At 47.7% G+C, this 19,823-nt stretch overlaps 13 non-coding genes across 13 annotated transcripts; all 13 read left to right on the forward strand.

The window, feature by feature from the left end:
- The first annotated feature begins 1,215 nt into the window (after nucleotides 1–1,215).
- On the forward strand, nucleotides 1,216–1,407 carry LOC142687310 (U2 spliceosomal RNA). The gene has a single exon (XR_012856548.1). It is a non-coding gene; the product is annotated as a U2 spliceosomal RNA (small nuclear RNA).
- A 1,278-nt stretch (nucleotides 1,408–2,685) lies between these two features.
- Nucleotides 2,686–2,876, forward strand: LOC142687276 (U2 spliceosomal RNA). Its single transcript, XR_012856518.1, has one exon. It is a non-coding gene; the product is annotated as a U2 spliceosomal RNA (small nuclear RNA).
- Nucleotides 2,877–4,145: 1,269 nt separating this feature from the next.
- Nucleotides 4,146–4,336, forward strand: LOC142687301 (U2 spliceosomal RNA). The gene has a single exon (XR_012856540.1). It is a non-coding gene; the product is annotated as a U2 spliceosomal RNA (small nuclear RNA).
- A 1,280-nt stretch (nucleotides 4,337–5,616) lies between these two features.
- LOC142687277 (U2 spliceosomal RNA) lies at nucleotides 5,617–5,807 on the forward strand. Its single transcript, XR_012856519.1, has one exon. It is a non-coding gene; the product is annotated as a U2 spliceosomal RNA (small nuclear RNA).
- Nucleotides 5,808–7,460: 1,653 nt separating this feature from the next.
- LOC142687292 (U2 spliceosomal RNA) lies at nucleotides 7,461–7,651 on the forward strand. The gene has a single exon (XR_012856533.1). It is a non-coding gene; the product is annotated as a U2 spliceosomal RNA (small nuclear RNA).
- A 1,272-nt stretch (nucleotides 7,652–8,923) lies between these two features.
- On the forward strand, nucleotides 8,924–9,114 carry LOC142687279 (U2 spliceosomal RNA). Its single transcript, XR_012856521.1, has one exon. It is a non-coding gene; the product is annotated as a U2 spliceosomal RNA (small nuclear RNA).
- Nucleotides 9,115–10,394: 1,280 nt separating this feature from the next.
- On the forward strand, nucleotides 10,395–10,585 carry LOC142687280 (U2 spliceosomal RNA). Its single transcript, XR_012856522.1, has one exon. It is a non-coding gene; the product is annotated as a U2 spliceosomal RNA (small nuclear RNA).
- Nucleotides 10,586–11,873: 1,288 nt separating this feature from the next.
- LOC142687281 (U2 spliceosomal RNA) lies at nucleotides 11,874–12,064 on the forward strand. The gene has a single exon (XR_012856523.1). It is a non-coding gene; the product is annotated as a U2 spliceosomal RNA (small nuclear RNA).
- Nucleotides 12,065–13,367: 1,303 nt separating this feature from the next.
- On the forward strand, nucleotides 13,368–13,558 carry LOC142687282 (U2 spliceosomal RNA). The gene has a single exon (XR_012856524.1). It is a non-coding gene; the product is annotated as a U2 spliceosomal RNA (small nuclear RNA).
- Nucleotides 13,559–14,850: 1,292 nt separating this feature from the next.
- LOC142687284 (U2 spliceosomal RNA) lies at nucleotides 14,851–15,041 on the forward strand. The gene has a single exon (XR_012856525.1). It is a non-coding gene; the product is annotated as a U2 spliceosomal RNA (small nuclear RNA).
- Nucleotides 15,042–16,341: 1,300 nt separating this feature from the next.
- On the forward strand, nucleotides 16,342–16,532 carry LOC142687285 (U2 spliceosomal RNA). The gene has a single exon (XR_012856526.1). It is a non-coding gene; the product is annotated as a U2 spliceosomal RNA (small nuclear RNA).
- Nucleotides 16,533–17,832: 1,300 nt separating this feature from the next.
- LOC142687286 (U2 spliceosomal RNA) lies at nucleotides 17,833–18,023 on the forward strand. The gene has a single exon (XR_012856527.1). It is a non-coding gene; the product is annotated as a U2 spliceosomal RNA (small nuclear RNA).
- A 1,292-nt stretch (nucleotides 18,024–19,315) lies between these two features.
- On the forward strand, nucleotides 19,316–19,506 carry LOC142687287 (U2 spliceosomal RNA). The gene has a single exon (XR_012856528.1). It is a non-coding gene; the product is annotated as a U2 spliceosomal RNA (small nuclear RNA).
- Nucleotides 19,507–19,823: the final 317 nt, after the last annotated feature.

Below are 19,823 nucleotides of genomic sequence, written 5' to 3' on the forward strand. Positions count from 1 at the left end.
TCTCCCCTTTTAATCCCATTATTTCAACACCATGTTGGACAATGCATGAGTGATAATGAGCTCATTGATTAAATGCAATTAATGAATAGATTGCCACCTCTTGTTGTGTGTCGTCTGTGTTTCTGTGTTTCCGGCATTTCACATTGGAACACCTCATTCACCTTCCTTGTCTTCTCTCCGCCCTCCCTTTTAGGTAAGTTAAAGAGCTGCACCTGAGCCAGCCACTGATTGATTGATTGATTGATTGATTGATTGATTGATTGATTGATTGATTGATTGCAGCACAACAGTCAAATAGTGGAGTGGAGTAGGGGAACAGCAAACAGCCAATAAAGCAGCCCGCCCGCTCGCCTGCCCGCCACAATGGACCTACCTGTGTACACTAGATGGATGTGATGGAATGTACTGTCGTCCCTACATTTCAAGAAGAAGTAAGAATTGCAGTTGCAACAAAGCCTTGCTTGCCTACAAAGAGAGCAGCAATTTGGATTTGTTACTATGTTACCTAGAAGAATAACAAACTGTGCAAGGATGGAGGTTGTAGGAGCAAGGAGAAGTTGTCTGTAAAGTTGGTGGATGCCTATTTTCCATTTTGCAGTCCCTTGTCTCCCTCTTGTGGCCTCCTGGAGGCAACTAGCTGTGCAAAAAAAAGACAGCCTGGCGGCCGGCTGTTGCAGTGTTGCCCTCTCAGGCAACACTGAGTGACTGACTGAGCCTCACCGTCTTATATAAAGTTCAGACGGAACTTTGCACGTGTCATAGTGGAGCCCTCAGGATTCCAGAGCCAGCTTTCTGACATCATAATGGGGCCTCAGAGATAAAAGCCTGGGCCCAGGCAGTGTTGGTCAGTGCTGCTCAGCAGGCAGCACTGGACTGGACTGGATTACAGCTGATACAAGGTGTGAAGGAACAAGGGGTGGCTGTGGGCATGCACTTGCTGCCGCTGCCAGTGTTTATCTGCATGGCAGCAGGGCATTTGGGCGTTGCCAGGAAGGCGTTTTTATGTAGATTCCTCCTCTTTCAGCACTGCATTGTGGTGCAAGCAAAAGAAGCAAATCCTGTCTGGCTTCCTCTCCGGCCTTTATTCACCTCCCGTGTAGCTGTGAGTGTGTGAGCCTGCAGGGCCCCATGGAATTGCCTAGAAGTAGGCTGAATCGCTGCAAGGGCTGAACAGCAGTATCGGCAGGCTCGGGCAACGCGCGGCCCGTTCGGGTTATCGCTTCTCGGCCTTTTGGCTAAGATCAAGTGTAGTATCTGTTCTTATCAGTTTAATATCATGATACGTCCCCTATCTGGGGACCATATATTAAATGGATTTTTAGAACAGGGAGATGGAAATAGAGCTTGCTCTGTCCACTCCACGCATTGACCTGGTATTGCAGTATTTCCAGGCCCGGTGCACCCTTTCCTTATGTGTTGACTAAAAGCAGATTCCAAAAGTGTTTTTTGTCTTTGCTATTGTTTCTGTCTTTCTGAAGGGATCTCCCCTTTTAATCCCATTATTTCAACACCTGTTGGACAATGCATGAGTGATAATGAGCTCATTGATTAAATGCAATTAATGAATAGATTGCCACCTCTTGTTGTGTGTCGTCTGTGTTTCTGTGTTTCCGGCATTTCACATTGGAACACCTCATTCACCTTCCTTGTCTTCTCTCCGCCCTCCCTTTTAGGTAAGTTAAAGAGCTGCACCTGAGCCAGCCACTGATTGATTGATTGATTGATTGATTGATTGATTGATTGATTAGCAGCACAACAGTCAAATAGTGGAGTGGAGTAGGGGAACAGCAAACAGCCAATAAAGCAGCCCGCCCGCTCGCCTGCCCGCCACAATGGACCTACCTGTGTACACTAGATGGATGTGATGGAATGTACTGTCGTCCCTACATTTCAAGAAGAAGTAAGAATTGCAGTTGCAACAAAGCCTTGCTTGCCTACAAAGAGAGCAGCAATTTGGATTTGTTACTATGTTACCTAGAAGAATAACAAACTGTGCAAGGATGGAGGTTGTAGGAGCAAGGAGAAGTTGTCTGTAAAGTTGGTGGATGCCTATTTTCCATTTTGCAGTCCCTTGTCTCCCTCTTGTGGCCTCCTGGAGGCAACTAGCTGTGCAAAAAAAAGACAGCCTGGCGGCCGGCTGTTGCAGTGTTGCCCTCTCAGGCAACACTGAGTGACTGACTGAGCCTCACCGTCTTATATAAAGTTCAGACGGAACTTTGCACGTGTCATAGTGGAGCCCTCAGGATTCCAGAGCCAGCTTTCTGACATCATAATGGGGCCTCAGAGATAAAAGCCTGGGCCCAGGCAGTGTTGGTCAGTGCTGCTCAGCAGGCAGCACTGGACTGGACTGGATTACAGCTGATACAAGGTGTGAAGGAACAAGGGGTGGCTGTGGGCATGCACTTGCTGCCGCTGCCAGTGTTTATCTGCATGGCAGCAGGGCATTTGGGCGTTGCCAGGAAGGCGTTTTTATGTAGATTCCTCCTCTTTCAGCACTGCATTGTGGTGCAAGCAAAAGAAGCAAATCCTGTCTGGCTTCCTCTCCGGCCTTTATTCACCTCCCGTGTAGCTGTGAGTGTGTGAGCCTGCAGGGCCCCATGGAATTGCCTAGAAGTAGGCTGAATCGCTGCAAGGGCTGAACAGCAGTATCGGGCAGGCTCGGGCAACGCGCGGCCCGTTCGGGTTATCGCTTCTCGGCCTTTTGGCTAAGATCAAGTGTAGTATCTGTTCTTATCAGTTTAATATCTGATACGTCCCCTATCTGGGGACCATATATTAAATGGATTTTTAGAACAGGGAGATGGAAATAGAGCTTGCTCTGTCCACTCCACGCATTGACCTGGTATTGCAGTATTTCCAGGACCGGTGCACCCTTTCCTTATGTGTTGACTAAAAGCAGATTCCAAAAGTGTTTTTTGTCTTTGCTATTGTTTCTGTCTTTCTGAAGGGATCTCCCCTTTTAATCCCATTATTTCAACACCTGTTGGACAATGCATGAGTGATAATGAGCTCATTGATTAAATGCAATTAATGAATAGATTGCCACCTCTTGTTGTGTGTCGTCTGTGTTTCTGTGTTTCCGGCATTTCACATTGGAACACCTCATTCACCTTCCTTGTCTTCTCTCCGCCCTCCCTTTTAGGTAAGTTAAAGAGCTGCACCTGAGCCAGCCACTGATTGATTGATTGATTGATTGATTGATTGATTGCAGCACAACAGTCAAATAGTGGAGTGGAGTAGGGGAACAGCAAACAGCCAATAAAGCAGCCCGCCCGCTCGCCTGCCCGCCACAATGGACCTACCTGTGTACACTAGATGGATGTGATGGAATGTACTGTCGTCCCTACATTTCAAGAAGAAGTAAGAATTGCAGTTGCAACAAAGCCTTGCTTGCCTACAAAGAGAGCAGCAATTTGGATTTGTTACTATGTTACCTAGAAGAATAACAAACTGTGCAAGGATGGAGGTTGTAGGAGCAAGGAGAAGTTGTCTGTAAAGTTGGTGGATGCCTATTTTCCATTTTGCAGTCCCTTGTCTCCCTCTTGTGGCCTCCTGGAGGCAACTAGCTGTGCAAAAAAAAGACAGCCTGGCGGCCGGCTGTTGCAGTGTTGCCCTCTCAGGCAACACTGAGTGACTGACTGAGCCTCACCGTCTTATATAAAGTTCAGACGGAACTTTGCACGTGTCATAGTGGAGCCCTCAGGATTCCAGAGCCAGCTTTCTGACATCATAATGGGGCCTCAGAGATAAAAGCCTGGGCCCAGGCAGTGTTGGTCAGTGCTGCTCAGCAGGCAGCACTGGACTGGACTGGATTACAGCTGATACAAGGTGTGAAGGAACAAGGGGTGGCTGTGGGCATGCACTTGCTGCCGCTGCCAGTGTTTATCTGCATGGCAGCAGGGCATTTGGGCGTTGCCAGGAAGGCGTTTTTATGTAGATTCCTCCTCTTTCAGCACTGCATTGTGGTGCAAGCAAAAGAAGCAAATCCTGTCTGGCTTCCTCTCCGGCCTTTATTCACCTCCCGTGTAGCTGTGAGTGTGTGAGCCTGCAGGGCCCCATGGAATTGCCTAGAAGTAGGCTGAATCGCTGCAAGGGCTGAACAGCAGTATCGGGCAGGCTCGGGCAACGCGCGGCCCGTTCGGGTTATCGCTTCTCGGCCTTTTGGCTAAGATCAAGAGTAGTATCTGTTCTTATCAGTTTAATATCTGATACGTCCCCTATCTGGGGACCATATATTAAATGGATTTTTAGAACAGGGAGATGGAAATAGAGCTTGCTCTGTCCACTCCACGCATTGACCTGGTATTGCAGTATTTCCAGGACCGGTGCACCCTTTCCTTATGTGTTGACTAAAAGCAGATTCCAAAAGTGTTTTTTGTCTTTGCTATTGTTTCTGTCTTTCTGAAGGGATCTCCCCTTTTAATCCCATTATTTCAACACCTGTTGGACAATGCATGAGTGATAATGAGCTCATTGATTAAATGCAATTAATGAATAGATTGCCACCTCTTGTTGTGTGTCGTCTGTGTTTCTGTGTTTCCGGCATTTCACATTGGAACACCTCATTCACCTTCCTTGTCTTCTCTCCGCCCTCCCTTTTAGGTAAGTTAAAGAGCTGCACCTGAGCCAGCCACTGATTGATTGATTGATTGATTGATTGATTGATTGATTGATTGATGCAGCACAACAGTCAAATAGTGGAGTGGAGTAGGGGAACAGCAAACAGCCAATAAAGCAGCCCGCCCGCTCGCCTGCCCGCCACAATGGACCTACCTGTGTACACTAGATGGATGTGATGGAATGTACTGTCGTCCCTACATTTCAAGAAGAAGTAAGAATTGCAGTTGCAACAAAGCCTTGCTTGCCTACAAAGAGAGCAGCAATTTGGATTTGTTACTATGTTACCTAGAAGAATAACAAACTGTGCAAGGATGGAGGTTGTAGGAGCAAGGAGAAGTTGTCTGTAAAGTTGGTGGATGCCTATTTTCCATTTTGCAGTCCCTTGTCTCCCTCTTGTGGCCTCCTGGAGGCAACTAGCTGTGCAAAAAAAAGACAGCCTGGCGGCCGGCTGTTGCAGTGTTGCCCTCTCAGGCAACACTGAGTGACTGACTGAGCCTCACCGTCTTATATAAAGTTCAGACGGAACTTTGCACGTGTCATAGTGGAGCCCTCAGGATTCCAGAGCCAGCTTTCTGACATCATAATGGGGCCTCAGAGATAAAAGCCTGGGCCCAGGCAGTGTTGGTCAGTGCTGCTCAGCAGGCAGCACTGGACTGGACTGGATTACAGCTGATACAAGGTGTGAAGGAACAAGGGGTGGCTGTGGGCATGCACTTGCTGCCGCTGCCAGTGTTTATCTGCATGGCAGCAGGGCATTTGGGCGTTGCCAGGAAGGCGTTTTTATGTAGATTCCTCCTCTTTCAGCACTGCATTGTGGTGCAAGCAAAAGAAGCAAATCCTGTCTGGCTTCCTCTCCGGCCTTTATTCACCTCCCGTGTAGCTGTGAGTGTGTGAGCCTGCAGGGCCCCATGGAATTGCCTAGAAGTAGGCTGAATCGCTGCAAGGGCTGAACAGCAGTATCGGGCAGGCTCGGGCAACGCGCGGCCCGTTCGGGTTATCGCTTCTCGGCCTTTTGGCTAAGATCAAGTGTAGTATCTGTTCTTATCAGTTTAATATCTGATACGTCCCCTATCTGGGGACCATATATTAAATGGATTTTTAGAACAGGGAGATGGAAATAGAGCTTGCTCTGTCCACTCCACGCATTGACCTGGTATTGCAGTATTTCCAGGACCGGTGCACCCTTTCCTTATGTGTTGACTAAAAGCAGATTCCAAAAGTGTTTTTTGTCTTTGCTATTGTTTCTGTCTTTCTGAAGGGATCTCCCCTTTTAATCCCATTATTTCAACACCTGTTGGACAATGCATGAGTGATAATGAGCTCATTGATTAAATGCAATTAATGAATAGATTGCCACCTCTTGTTGTGTGTCGTCTGTGTTTCTGTGTTTCCGGCATTTCACATTGGAACACCTCATTCACCTTCCTTGTCTTCTCTCCGCCCTCCCTTTTAGGTAAGTTAAAGAGCTGCACCTGAGCCAGCCACTGATTGATTGATTGATTGATTGATTGATTGATTGATTGATTGATTGATGCAGCACAACAGTCAAATAGTGGAGTGGAGTAGGGGAACAGCAAACAGCCAATAAAGCAGCCAGCCCGCTCGCCTGCCCGCCACAATGGACCTACCTGTGTACACTAGATGGATGTGATAGAATGTACTGTCGTCCCTACATTTCAAGAAGAAGTAAGAATTGCAGTTGCAACAAAGCCTTGCTTGCCTACAAAGAGAGCAGCAATTTGGATTTGTTACTATGTTACCTAGAAGAATAACAAACTGTGCAAGGATGGAGGTTGTAGGAGCAAGGAGAAGTTGTCTGTAAAGTTGGTGGATGCCAGCCACTGATTGATTGATTGATTGATTGATTGATTGATTGATTGATTGATTGATTGATTGATTGATGCAGCACAACAGTCAAATAGTGGAGTGGAGTAGGGGAACAGCAAACAGCCAATAAAGCAGCCCGCCCGCTCGCCTGCCCGCCACAATGGACCTACCTGTGTACACTAGATGGATGTGATGGAATGTACTGTCGTCCCTACATTTCAAGAAGAAGTAAGAATTGCAGTTGCAACAAAGCCTTGCTTGCCTACAAAGAGAGCAGCAATTTGGATTTGTTACTATGTTACCTAGAAGAATAACAAACTGTGCAAGGATGGAGGTTGTAGGAGCAAGGAGAAGTTGTCTGTAAAGTTGGTGGATGCCTATTTTCCATTTTGCAGTCCCTTGTCTCCCTCTTGTGGCCTCCTGGAGGCAACTAGCTGTGCAAAAAAAAGACAGCCTGGCGGCCGGCTGTTGCAGTGTTGCCCTCTCAGGCAACACTGAGTGACTGACTGAGCCTCACCGTCTTATATAAAGTTCAGACGGAACTTTGCACGTGTCATAGTGGAGCCCTCAGGATTCCAGAGCCAGCTTTCTGACATCATAATGGGGCCTCAGAGATAAAAGCCTGGGCCCAGGCAGTGTTGGTCAGTGCTGCTCAGCAGGCAGCACTGGACTGGACTGGATTACAGCTGATACAAGGTGTGAAGGAACAAGGGGTGGCTGTGGGCATGCACTTGCTGCCGCTGCCAGTGTTTATCTGCATGGCAGCAGGGCATTTGGGCGTTGCCAGGAAGGCGTTTTTATGTAGATTCCTCCTCTTTCAGCACTGCATTGTGGTGCAAGCAAAAGAAGCAAATCCTGTCTGGCTTCCTCTCCGGCCTTTATTCACCTCCCGTGTAGCTGTGAGTGTGTGAGCCTGCAGGGCCCCATGGAATTGCCTAGAAGTAGGCTGAATCGCTGCAAGGGCTGAACAGCAGTATCGGGCAGGCTCGGGCAACGCGCGGCCCGTTCGGGTTATCGCTTCTAGGCCTTTTGGCTAAGATCAAGTGTAGTATCTGTTCTTATCAGTTTAATATCTGATACGTCCCCTATCTGGGGACCATATATTAAATGGATTTTTAGAACAGGGAGATGGAAATAGAGCTTGCTCTGTCCACTCCACGCATTGACCTGGTATTGCAGTATTTCCAGGACCGGTGCACCCTTTCCTTATGTGTTGACTAAAAGCAGATTCCAAAAGTGTTTTTTGTCTTTGCTATTGTTTCTGTCTTTCTGAAGGGATCTCCCCTTTTAATCCCATTATTTCAACACCTGTTGGACAATGCATGAGTGATAATGAGCTCATTGATTAAATGCAATTAATGAATAGATTGCCACCTCTTGTTGTGTGTCGTCTGTGTTTCTGTGTTTCCGGCATTTCACATTGGAACACCTCATTCACCTTCCTTGTCTTCTCTCCGCCCTCCCTTTTAGGTAAGTTAAAGAGCTGCACCTGAGCCAGCCACTGATTGATTGATTGATTGATTGATTGATTGATTGATGCAGCACAACAGTCAAATAGTGGAGTGGAGTAGGGGAACAGCAAACAGCCAATAAAGCAGCCCGCCCGCTCGCCTGCCCGCCACAATGGACCTACCTGTGTACACTAGATGGATGTGATGGAATGTACTGTCGTCCCTACATTTCAAGAAGAAGTAAGAATTGCAGTTGCAACAAAGCCTTGCTTGCCTACAAAGAGAGCAGCAATTTGGATTTGTTACTATGTTACCTAGAAGAATAACAAACTGTGCAAGGATGGAGGTTGTAGGAGCAAGGAGAAGTTGTCTGTAAAGTTGGTGGATGCCTATTTTCCATTTTGCAGTCCCTTGTCTCCCTCTTGTGGCCTCCTGGAGGCAACTAGCTGTGCAAAAAAAAGACAGCCTGGCGGCCGGCTGTTGCAGTGTTGCCCTCTCAGGCAACACTGAGTGACTGACTGAGCCTCACCGTCTTATATAAAGTTCAGACGGAACTTTGCACGTGTCATAGTGGAGCCCTCAGGATTCCAGAGCCAGCTTTCTGACATCATAATGGGGCCTCAGAGATAAAAGCCTGGGCCCAGGCAGTGTTGGTCAGTGCTGCTCAGCAGGCAGCACTGGACTGGACTGGATTACAGCTGATACAAGGTGTGAAGGAACAAGGGGTGGCTGTGGGCATGCACTTGCTGCCGCTGCCAGTGTTTATCTGCATGGCAGCAGGGCATTTGGGCGTTGCCAGGAAGGCGTTTTTATGTAGATTCCTCCTCTTTCAGCACTGCATTGTGGTGCAAGCAAAAGAAGCAAATCCTGTCTGGCTTCCTCTCCGGCCTTTATTCACCTCCCGTGTAGCTGTGAGTGTGTGAGCCTGCAGGGCCCCATGGAATTGCCTAGAAGTAGGCTGAATCGCTGCAAGGGCTGAACAGCAGTATCGGGCAGGCTCGGGCAACGCGCGGCCCGTTCGGGTTATCGCTTCTCGGCCTTTTGGCTAAGATCAAGTGTAGTATCTGTTCTTATCAGTTTAATATCTGATACGTCCCCTATCTGGGGACCATATATTAAATGGATTTTTAGAACAGGGAGATGGAAATAGAGCTTGCTCTGTCCACTCCACGCATTGACCTGGTATTGCAGTATTTCCAGGACCGGTGCACCCTTTCCTTATGTGTTGACTAAAAGCAGATTCCAAAAGTGTTTTTTGTCTTTGCTATTGTTTCTGTCTTTCTGAAGGGATCTCCCCTTTTAATCCCATTATTTCAACACCTGTTGGACAATGCATGAGTGATAATGAGCTCATTGATTAAATGCAATTAATGAATAGATTGCCACCTCTTGTTGTGTGTCGTCTGTGTTTCTGTGTTTCCGGCATTTCACATTGGAACACCTCATTCACCTTCCTTGTCTTCTCTCCGCCCTCCCTTTTAGGTAAGTTAAAGAGCTGCACCTGAGCCAGCCACTGATTGATTGATTGATTGATTGATTGATTGATTGATTGATTGATGCAGCACAACAGTCAAATAGTGGAGTGGAGTAGGGGAACAGCAAACAGCCAATAAAGCAGCCCGCCCGCTCGCCTGCCCGCCACAATGGACCTACCTGTGTACACTAGATGGATGTGATGGAATGTACTGTCGTCCCTACATTTCAAGAAGAAGTAAGAATTGCAGTTGCAACAAAGCCTTGCTTGCCTACAAAGAGAGCAGCAATTTGGATTTGTTACTATGTTACCTAGAAGAATAACAAACTGTGCAAGGATGGAGGTTGTAGGAGCAAGGAGAAGTTGTCTGTAAAGTTGGTGGATGCCTATTTTCCATTTTGCAGTCCCTTGTCTCCCTCTTGTGGCCTCCTGGAGGCAACTAGCTGTGCAAAAAAAAGACAGCCTGGCGGCCGGCTGTTGCAGTGTTGCCCTCTCAGGCAACACTGAGTGACTGACTGAGCCTCACCGTCTTATATAAAGTTCAGACGGAACTTTGCACGTGTCATAGTGGAGCCCTCAGGATTCCAGAGCCAGCTTTCTGACATCATAATGGGGCCTCAGAGATAAAAGCCTGGGCCCAGGCAGTGTTGGTCAGTGCTGCTCAGCAGGCAGCACTGGACTGGACTGGATTACAGCTGATACAAGGTGTGAAGGAACAAGGGGTGGCTGTGGGCATGCACTTGCTGCCGCTGCCAGTGTTTATCTGCATGGCAGCAGGGCATTTGGGCGTTGCCAGGAAGGCGTTTTTATGTAGATTCCTCCTCTTTCAGCACTGCATTGTGGTGCAAGCAAAAGAAGCAAATCCTGTCTGGCTTCCTCTCCGGCCTTTATTCACCTCCCGTGTAGCTGTGAGTGTGTGAGCCTGCAGGGCCCCATGGAATTGCCTAGAAGTAGGCTGAATCGCTGCAAGGGCTGAACAGCAGTATCGGGCAGGCTCGGGCAACGCGCGGCCCGTTCGGGTTATCGCTTCTCGGCCTTTTGGCTAAGATCAAGTGTAGTATCTGTTCTTATCAGTTTAATATCTGATACGTCCCCTATCTGGGGACCATATATTAAATGGATTTTTAGAACAGGGAGATGGAAATAGAGCTTGCTCTGTCCACTCCACGCATTGACCTGGTATTGCAGTATTTCCAGGACCGGTGCACCCTTTCCTTATGTGTTGACTAAAAGCAGATTCCAAAAGTGTTTTTTGTCTTTGCTATTGTTTCTGTCTTTCTGAAGGGATCTCCCCTTTTAATCCCATTATTTCAACACCTGTTGGACAATGCATGAGTGATAATGAGCTCATTGATTAAATGCAATTAATGAATAGATTGCCACCTCTTGTTGTGTGTCGTCTGTGTTTCTGTGTTTCCGGCATTTCACATTGGAACACCTCATTCACCTTCCTTGTCTTCTCTCCGCCCTCCCTTTTAGGTAAGTTAAAGAGCTGCACCTGAGCCAGCCACTGATTGATTGATTGATTGATTGATTGATTGATTGATTGATTGATTGATTGATGCAGCACAACAGTCAAATAGTGGAGTGGAGTAGGGGAACAGCAAACAGCCAATAAAGCAGCCCGCCCGCTCGCCTGCCCGCCACAATGGACCTACCTGTGTACACTAGATGGATGTGATGGAATGTACTGTCGTCCCTACATTTCAAGAAGAAGTAAGAATTGCAGTTGCAACAAAGCCTTGCTTGCCTACAAAGAGAGCAGCAATTTGGATTTGTTACTATGTTACCTAGAAGAATAACAAACTGTGCAAGGATGGAGGTTGTAGGAGCAAGGAGAAGTTGTCTGTAAAGTTGGTGGATGCCTATTTTCCATTTTGCAGTCCCTTGTCTCCCTCTTGTGGCCTCCTGGAGGCAACTAGCTGTGCAAAAAAAAGACAGCCTGGCGGCCGGCTGTTGCAGTGTTGCCCTCTCAGGCAACACTGAGTGACTGACTGAGCCTCACCGTCTTATATAAAGTTCAGACGGAACTTTGCACGTGTCATAGTGGAGCCCTCAGGATTCCAGAGCCAGCTTTCTGACATCATAATGGGGCCTCAGAGATAAAAGCCTGGGCCCAGGCAGTGTTGGTCAGTGCTGCTCAGCAGGCAGCACTGGACTGGACTGGATTACAGCTGATACAAGGTGTGAAGGAACAAGGGGTGGCTGTGGGCATGCACTTGCTGCCGCTGCCAGTGTTTATCTGCATGGCAGCAGGGCATTTGGGCGTTGCCAGGAAGGCGTTTTTATGTAGATTCCTCCTCTTTCAGCACTGCATTGTGGTGCAAGCAAAAGAAGCAAATCCTGTCTGGCTTCCTCTCCGGCCTTTATTCACCTCCCGTGTAGCTGTGAGTGTGTGAGCCTGCAGGGCCCCATGGAATTGCCTAGAAGTAGGCTGAATCGCTGCAAGGGCTGAACAGCAGTATCGGGCAGGCTCGGGCAACGCGCGGCCCGTTCGGGTTATCGCTTCTCGGCCTTTTGGCTAAGATCAAGTGTAGTATCTGTTCTTATCAGTTTAATATCTGATACGTCCCCTATCTGGGGACCATATATTAAATGGATTTTTAGAACAGGGAGATGGAAATAGAGCTTGCTCTGTCCACTCCACGCATTGACCTGGTATTGCAGTATTTCCAGGACCGGTGCACCCTTTCCTTATGTGTTGACTAAAAGCAGATTCCAAAAGTGTTTTTTGTCTTTGCTATTGTTTCTGTCTTTCTGAAGGGATCTCCCCTTTTAATCCCATTATTTCAACACCTGTTGGACAATGCATGAGTGATAATGAGCTCATTGATTAAATGCAATTAATGAATAGATTGCCACCTCTTGTTGTGTGTCGTCTGTGTTTCTGTGTTTCCGGCATTTCACATTGGAACACCTCATTCACCTTCCTTGTCTTCTCTCCGCCCTCCCTTTTAGGTAAGTTAAAGAGCTGCACCTGAGCCAGCCACTGATTGATTGATTGATTGATTGATTGATTGATTGATTGATTGATTGATTGATTGATTGATGCAGCACAACAGTCAAATAGTGGAGTGGAGTAGGGGAACAGCAAACAGCCAATAAAGCAGCCCGCCCGCTCGCCTGCCCGCCACAATGGACCTACCTGTGTACACTAGATGGATGTGATGGAATGTACTGTCGTCCCTACATTTCAAGAAGAAGTAAGAATTGCAGTTGCAACAAAGCCTTGCTTGCCTACAAAGAGAGCAGCAATTTGGATTTGTTACTATGTTACCTAGAAGAATAACAAACTGTGCAAGGATGGAGGTTGTAGGAGCAAGGAGAAGTTGTCTGTAAAGTTGGTGGATGCCTATTTTCCATTTTGCAGTCCCTTGTCTCCCTCTTGTGGCCTCCTGGAGGCAACTAGCTGTGCAAAAAAAAGACAGCCTGGCGGCCGGCTGTTGCAGTGTTGCCCTCTCAGGCAACACTGAGTGACTGACTGAGCCTCACCGTCTTATATAAAGTTCAGACGGAACTTTGCACGTGTCATAGTGGAGCCCTCAGGATTCCAGAGCCCAGAGCCAGCTTTCTGACATCATAATGGGGCCTCAGAGATAAAAGCCTGGGCCCAGGCAGTGTTGGTCAGTGCTGCTCAGCAGGCAGCACTGGACTGGACTGGATTACAGCTGATACAAGGTGTGAAGGAACAAGGGGTGGCTGTGGGCATGCACTTGCTGCCGCTGCCAGTGTTTATCTGCATGGCAGCAGGGCATTTGGGCGTTGCCAGGAAGGCGTTTTTATGTAGATTCCTCCTCTTTCAGCACTGCATTGTGGTGCAAGCAAAAGAAGCAAATCCTGTCTGGCTTCCTCTCCGGCCTTTATTCACCTCCCGTGTAGCTGTGAGTGTGTGAGCCTGCAGGGCCCCATGGAATTGCCTAGAAGTAGGCTGAATCGCTGCAAGGGCTGAACAGCAGTATCGGGCAGGCTCGGGCAACGCGCGGCCCGTTCGGGTTATCGCTTCTCGGCCTTTTGGCTAAGATCAAGTGTAGTATCTGTTCTTATCAGTTTAATATCTGATACGTCCCCTATCTGGGGACCATATATTAAATGGATTTTTAGAACAGGGAGATGGAAATAGAGCTTGCTCTGTCCACTCCACGCATTGACCTGGTATTGCAGTATTTCCAGGACCGGTGCACCCTTTCCTTATGTGTTGACTAAAAGCAGATTCCAAAAGTGTTTTTTGTCTTTGCTATTGTTTCTGTCTTTCTGAAGGGATCTCCCCTTTTAATCCCATTATTTCAACACCTGTTGGACAATGCATGAGTGATAATGAGCTCATTGATTAAATGCAATTAATGAATAGATTGCCACCTCTTGTTGTGTGTCGTCTGTGTTTCTGTGTTTCCGGCATTTCACATTGGAACACCTCATTCACCTTCCTTGTCTTCTCTCCGCCCTCCCTTTTAGGTAAGTTAAAGAGCTGCACCTGAGCCAGCCACTGATTGATTGATTGATTGATTGATTGATTGATTGATTGATTGATTGATTGATTGATGCAGCACAACAGTCAAATAGTGGAGTGGAGTAGGGGAACAGCAAACAGCCAATAAAGCAGCCCGCCCGCTCGCCTGCCCGCCACAATGGACCTACCTGTGTACACTAGATGGATGTGATGGAATGTACTGTCGTCCCTACATTTCAAGAAGAAGTAAGAATTGCAGTTGCAACAAAGCCTTGCTTGCCTACAAAGAGAGCAGCAATTTGGATTTGTTACTATGTTACCTAGAAGAATAACAAACTGTGCAAGGATGGAGGTTGTAGGAGCAAGGAGAAGTTGTCTGTAAAGTTGGTGGATGCCTATTTTCCATTTTGCAGTCCCTTGTCTCCCTCTTGTGGCCTCCTGGAGGCAACTAGCTGTGCAAAAAAAAGACAGCCTGGCGGCCGGCTGTTGCAGTGTTGCCCTCTCAGGCAACACTGAGTGACTGACTGAGCCTCACCGTCTTATATAAAGTTCAGACGGAACTTTGCACGTGTCATAGTGGAGCCCTCAGGATTCCAGAGCCAGCTTTCTGACATCATAATGGGGCCTCAGAGATAAAAGCCTGGGCCCAGGCAGTGTTGGTCAGTGCTGCTCAGCAGGCAGCACTGGACTGGACTGGATTACAGCTGATACAAGGTGTGAAGGAACAAGGGGTGGCTGTGGGCATGCACTTGCTGCCGCTGCCAGTGTTTATCTGCATGGCAGCAGGGCATTTGGGCGTTGCCAGGAAGGCGTTTTTATGTAGATTCCTCCTCTTTCAGCACTGCATTGTGGTGCAAGCAAAAGAAGCAAATCCTGTCTGGCTTCCTCTCCGGCCTTTATTCACCTCCCGTGTAGCTGTGAGTGTGTGAGCCTGCAGGGCCCCATGGAATTGCCTAGAAGTAGGCTGAATCGCTGCAAGGGCTGAACAGCAGTATCGGGCAGGCTCGGGCAACGCGCGGCCCGTTCGGGTTATCGCTTCTCGGCCTTTTGGCTAAGATCAAGTGTAGTATCTGTTCTTATCAGTTTAATATCTGATACGTCCCCTATCTGGGGACCATATATTAAATGGATTTTTAGAACAGGGAGATGGAAATAGAGCTTGCTCTGTCCACTCCACGCATTGACCTGGTATTGCAGTATTTCCAGGACCGGTGCACCCTTTCCTTATGTGTTGACTAAAAGCAGATTCCAAAAGTGTTTTTTGTCTTTGCTATTGTTTCTGTCTTTCTGAAGGGATCTCCCCTTTTAATCCCATTATTTCAACACCTGTTGGACAATGCATGAGTGATAATGAGCTCATTGATTAAATGCAATTAATGAATAGATTGCCACCTCTTGTTGTGTGTCGTCTGTGTTTCTGTGTTTCCGGCATTTCACATTGGAACACCTCATTCACCTTCCTTGTCTTCTCTCCGCCCTCCCTTTTAGGTAAGTTAAAGAGCTGCACCTGAGCCAGCCACTGATTGATTGATTGATTGATTGATTGATTGATTGATTGATTGATTGATTGATTGATTGATTGATGCAGCACAACAGTCAAATAGTGGAGTGGAGTAGGGGAACAGCAAACAGCCAATAAAGCAGCCCGCCCGCTCGCCTGCCCGCCACAATGGATCTACCTGTGTACACTAGATGGATGTGATGGAATGTACTGTCGTCCCTACATTTCAAGAAGAAGTAAGAATTGCAGTTGCAACAAAGCCTTGCTTGCCTACAAAGAGAGCAGCAATTTGGATTTGTTACTATGTTACCTAGAAGAATAACAAACTGTGCAAGGATGGAGGTTGTAGGAGCAAGGAGAAGTTGTCTGTAAAGTTGGTGGATGCCTATTTTCCATTTTGCAGTCCCTTGTCTCCCTCTTGTGGCCTCCTGGAGGCAACTAGCTGTGCAAAAAAAAGACAGCCTGGCGGCCGGCTGTTGCAGTGTTGCCCTCTCAGGCAACACTGAGTGACTGACTGAGCCTCACCGTCTTATATAAAGTTCAGACGGAACTTTGCACGTGTCATAGTGGAGCCCTCAGGATTCCAGAGCCAGCTTTCTGACATCATAATGGGGCCTCAGAGATAAAAGCCTGGGCCCAGGCAGTGTTGGTCAGTGCTGCTCAGCAGGCAGCACTGGACTGGACTGGATTACAGCTGATACAAGGTGTGAAGGAACAAGGGGTGGCTGTGGGCATGCACTTGCTGCCGCTGCCAGTGTTTATCTGCATGGCAGCAGGGCATTTGGGCGTTGCCAGGAAGGCGTTTTTATGTAGATTCCTCCTCTTTCAGCACTGCATTGTGGTGCAAGCAAAAGAAGCAAATCCTGTCTGGCTTCCTCTCCGGCCTTTATTCACCTCCCGTGTAGCTGTGAGTGTGTGAGCCTGCAGGGCCCCATGGAATTGCCTAGAAGTAGGCTGAATCGCTGCAAGGGCTGAACAGCAGTATCGGGCAGGCTCGGGCAACGCGCGGCCCGTTCGGGTTATCGCTTCTCGGCCTTTTGGCTAAGATCAAGTGTAGTATCTGTTCTTATCAGTTTAATATCTGATACGTCCCCTATCTGGGGACCATATATTAAATGGATTTTTAGAACAGGGAGATGGAAATAGAGCTTGCTCTGTCCACTCCACGCATTGACCTGGTATTGCAGTATTTCCAGGACCGGTGCACCCTTTCCTTATGTGTTGACTAAAAGCAGATTCCAAAAGTGTTTTTTGTCTTTGCTATTGTTTCTGTCTTTCTGAAGGGATCTCCCCTTTTAATCCCATTATTTCAACACCTGTTGGACAATGCATGAGTGATAATGAGCTCATTGATTAAATGCAATTAATGAATAGATTGCCACCTCTTGTTGTGTGTCGTCTGTGTTTCTGTGTTTCCGGCATTTCACATTGGAACACCTCATTCACCTTCCTTGTCTTCTCTCCGCCCTCCCTTTTAGGTAAGTTAAAGAGCTGCACCTGAGCCAGCCACTGATTGATTGATTGATTGATTGATTGATTGATTGATTGATTGATTGATTGATTGATTGATTGATGCAGCACAACAGTCAAATAGTGGAGTGGAGTAGGGGAACAGCAAACAGCCAATAAAGCAGCCCGCCCGCTCGCCTGCCCGCCACAATGGACCTACCTGTGTACACTAGATGGATGTGATGGAATGTACTGTCGTCCCTACATTTCAAGAAGAAGTAAGAATTGCAGTTGCAACAAAGCCTTGCTTGCCTACAAAGAGAGCAGCAATTTGGATTTGTTACTATGTTACCTAGAAGAATAACAAACTGTGCAAGGATGGAGGTTGTAGGAGCAAGGAGAAGTTGTCTGTAAAGTTGGTGGATGCCTATTTTCCATTTTGCAGTCCCTTGTCTCCCTCTTGTGGCCTCCTGGAGGCAACTAGCTGTGCAAAAAAAAGACAGCCTGGCGGCCGGCTGTTGCAGTGTTGCCCTCTCAGGCAACACTGAGTGACTGACTGAGCCTCACCGTCTTATATAAAGTTCAGACGGAACTTTGCACGTGTCATAGTGGAGCCCTCAGGATTCCAGAGCCAGCTTTCTGACATCATAATGGGGCCTCAGAGATAAAAGCCTGGGCCCAGGCAGTGTTGGTCAGTGCTGCTCAGCAGGCAGCACTGGACTGGACTGGATTACAGCTGATACAAGGTGTGAAGGAACAAGGGGTGGCTGTGGGCATGCACTTGCTGCCGCTGCCAGTGTTTATCTGCATGGCAGCAGGGCATTTGGGCGTTGCCAGGAAGGCGTTTTTATGTAGATTCCTCCTCTTTCAGCACTGCATTGTGGTGCAAGCAAAAGAAGCAAATCCTGTCTGGCTTCCTCTCCGGCCTTTATTCACCTCCCGTGTAGCTGTGAGTGTGTGAGCCTGCAGGGCCCCATGGAATTGCCTAGAAGTAGGCTGAATCGCTGCAAGGGCTGAACAGCAGTATCGGGCAGGCTCGGGCAACGCGCGGCCCGTTCGGGTTATCGCTTCTCGGCCTTTTGGCTAAGATCAAGTGTAGTATCTGTTCTTATCAGTTTAATATCTGATACGTCCCCTATCTGGGGACCATATATTAAATGGATTTTTAGAACAGGGAGATGGAAATAGAGCTTGCTCTGTCCACTCCACGCATTGACCTGGTATTGCAGTATTTCCAGGACCGGTGCACCCTTTCCTTATGTGTTGACTAAAAGCAGATTCCAAAAGTGTTTTTTGTCTTTGCTATTGTTTCTGTCTTTCTGAAGGGATCTCCCCTTTTAATCCCATTATTTCAACACCTGTTGGACAATGCATGAGTGATAATGAGCTCATTGATTAAATGCAATTAATGAATAGATTGCCACCTCTTGTTGTGTGTCGTCTGTGTTTCTGTGTTTCCGGCATTTCACATTGGAACACCTCATTCACCTTCCTTGTCTTCTCTCCGCCCTCCCTTTTAGGTAAGTTAAAGAGCTGCACCTGAGCCAGCCACTGATTGATTGATTGATTGATTGATTGATTGATTGATTGATTGATTGATTGATTGATGCAGCACAACAGTCAAATAGTGGAGTGGAGTAGGGGAACAGCAAACAGCCAATAAAGCAGCCCGCCCGCTCGCCTGCCCGCCACAATGGACCTACCTGTGTACACTAGATGGATGTGATGGAATGTACTGTCGTCCCTACATTTCAAGAAGAAGTAAGAATTGCAGTTGCAACAAAGCCTTGCTTGCCTACAAAGAGAGCAGCAATTTGGATTTGTTACTATGTTACCTAGAAGAATAACAAACTGTGCAAGGATGGAGGTTGTAGGAGCAAGGAGAAGTTGTCTGTAAAGTTGGTGGATGCCTATTTTCCATTTTGCAGTCCCTTGTCTCCCTCTTGTGGCCTCCTGGAGGCAACTAGCTGTGCAAAAAAAAGACAGCCTGGCGGCCGGCTGTTGCAGTGTTGCCCTCTCAGGCAACACTGAGTGACTGACTGAGCCTCACCGTCTTATATAAAGTTCAGACGGAACTTTGCACGTGTCATAGTGGAGCCCTCAGGATTCCAGAGCCAGCTTTCTGACATCATAATGGGGCCTCAGAGATAAAAGCCTGGGCCCAGGCAGTGTTGGTCAGTGCTGCTCAGCAGGCAGCACTGGACTGGACTGGATTACAGCTGATACAAGGTGTGAAGGAACAAGGGGTGGCTGTGGGCATGCACTTGCTGCCGCTGCCAGTGTTTATCTGCATGGCAGCAGGGCATTTGGGCGTTGCCAGGAAGGCGTTTTTATGTAGATTCCTCCTCTTTCAGCACTGCATTGTGGTGCAAGCAAAAGAAGCAAATCCTGTCTGGCTTCCTCTCCGGCCTTTATTCACCTCCCGTGTAGCTGTGAGTGTGTGAGCCTGCAGGGCCCCATGGAATTGCCTAGAAGTAGGCTGAATCGCTGCAAGGGCTGAACAGCAGTATCGGGCAGGCTCGGGCAACGCGCGGCCCGTTCGGGTTATCGCTTCTCGGCCTTTTGGCTAAGATCAAGTGTAGTATCTGTTCTTATCAGTTTAATATCTGATACGTCCCCTATCTGGGGACCATATATTAAATGGATTTTTAGAACAGGGAGATGGAAATAGAGCTTGCTCTGTCCACTCCACGCATTGACCTGGTATTGCAGTATTTCCAGGACCGGTGCACCCTTTCCTTATGTGTTGACTAAAAGCAGATTCCAAAAGTGTTTTTTGTCTTTGCTATTGTTTCTGTCTTTCTGAAGGGATCTCCCCTTTTAATCCCATTATTTCAACACCTGTTGGACAATGCATGAGTGATAATGAGCTCATTGATTAAATGCAATTAATGAATAGATTGCCACCTCTTGTTGTGTGTCGTCTGTGTTTCTGTGTTTCCGGCATTTCACATTGGAACACCTCATTCACCTTCCTTGTCTTCTCTCCGCCCTCCCTTTTAGGTAAGTTAAAGAGCTGCACCTGAGCCAGCCACTGATTGATTGATTGATTGA

Source organism: Rhinoderma darwinii (genome assembly GCF_050947455.1).
Source record: "Rhinoderma darwinii isolate aRhiDar2 chromosome 5 unlocalized genomic scaffold, aRhiDar2.hap1 SUPER_5_unloc_21, whole genome shotgun sequence".
NCBI classification, from domain to species: domain Eukaryota; kingdom Metazoa; phylum Chordata; class Amphibia; order Anura; family Rhinodermatidae; genus Rhinoderma; species Rhinoderma darwinii.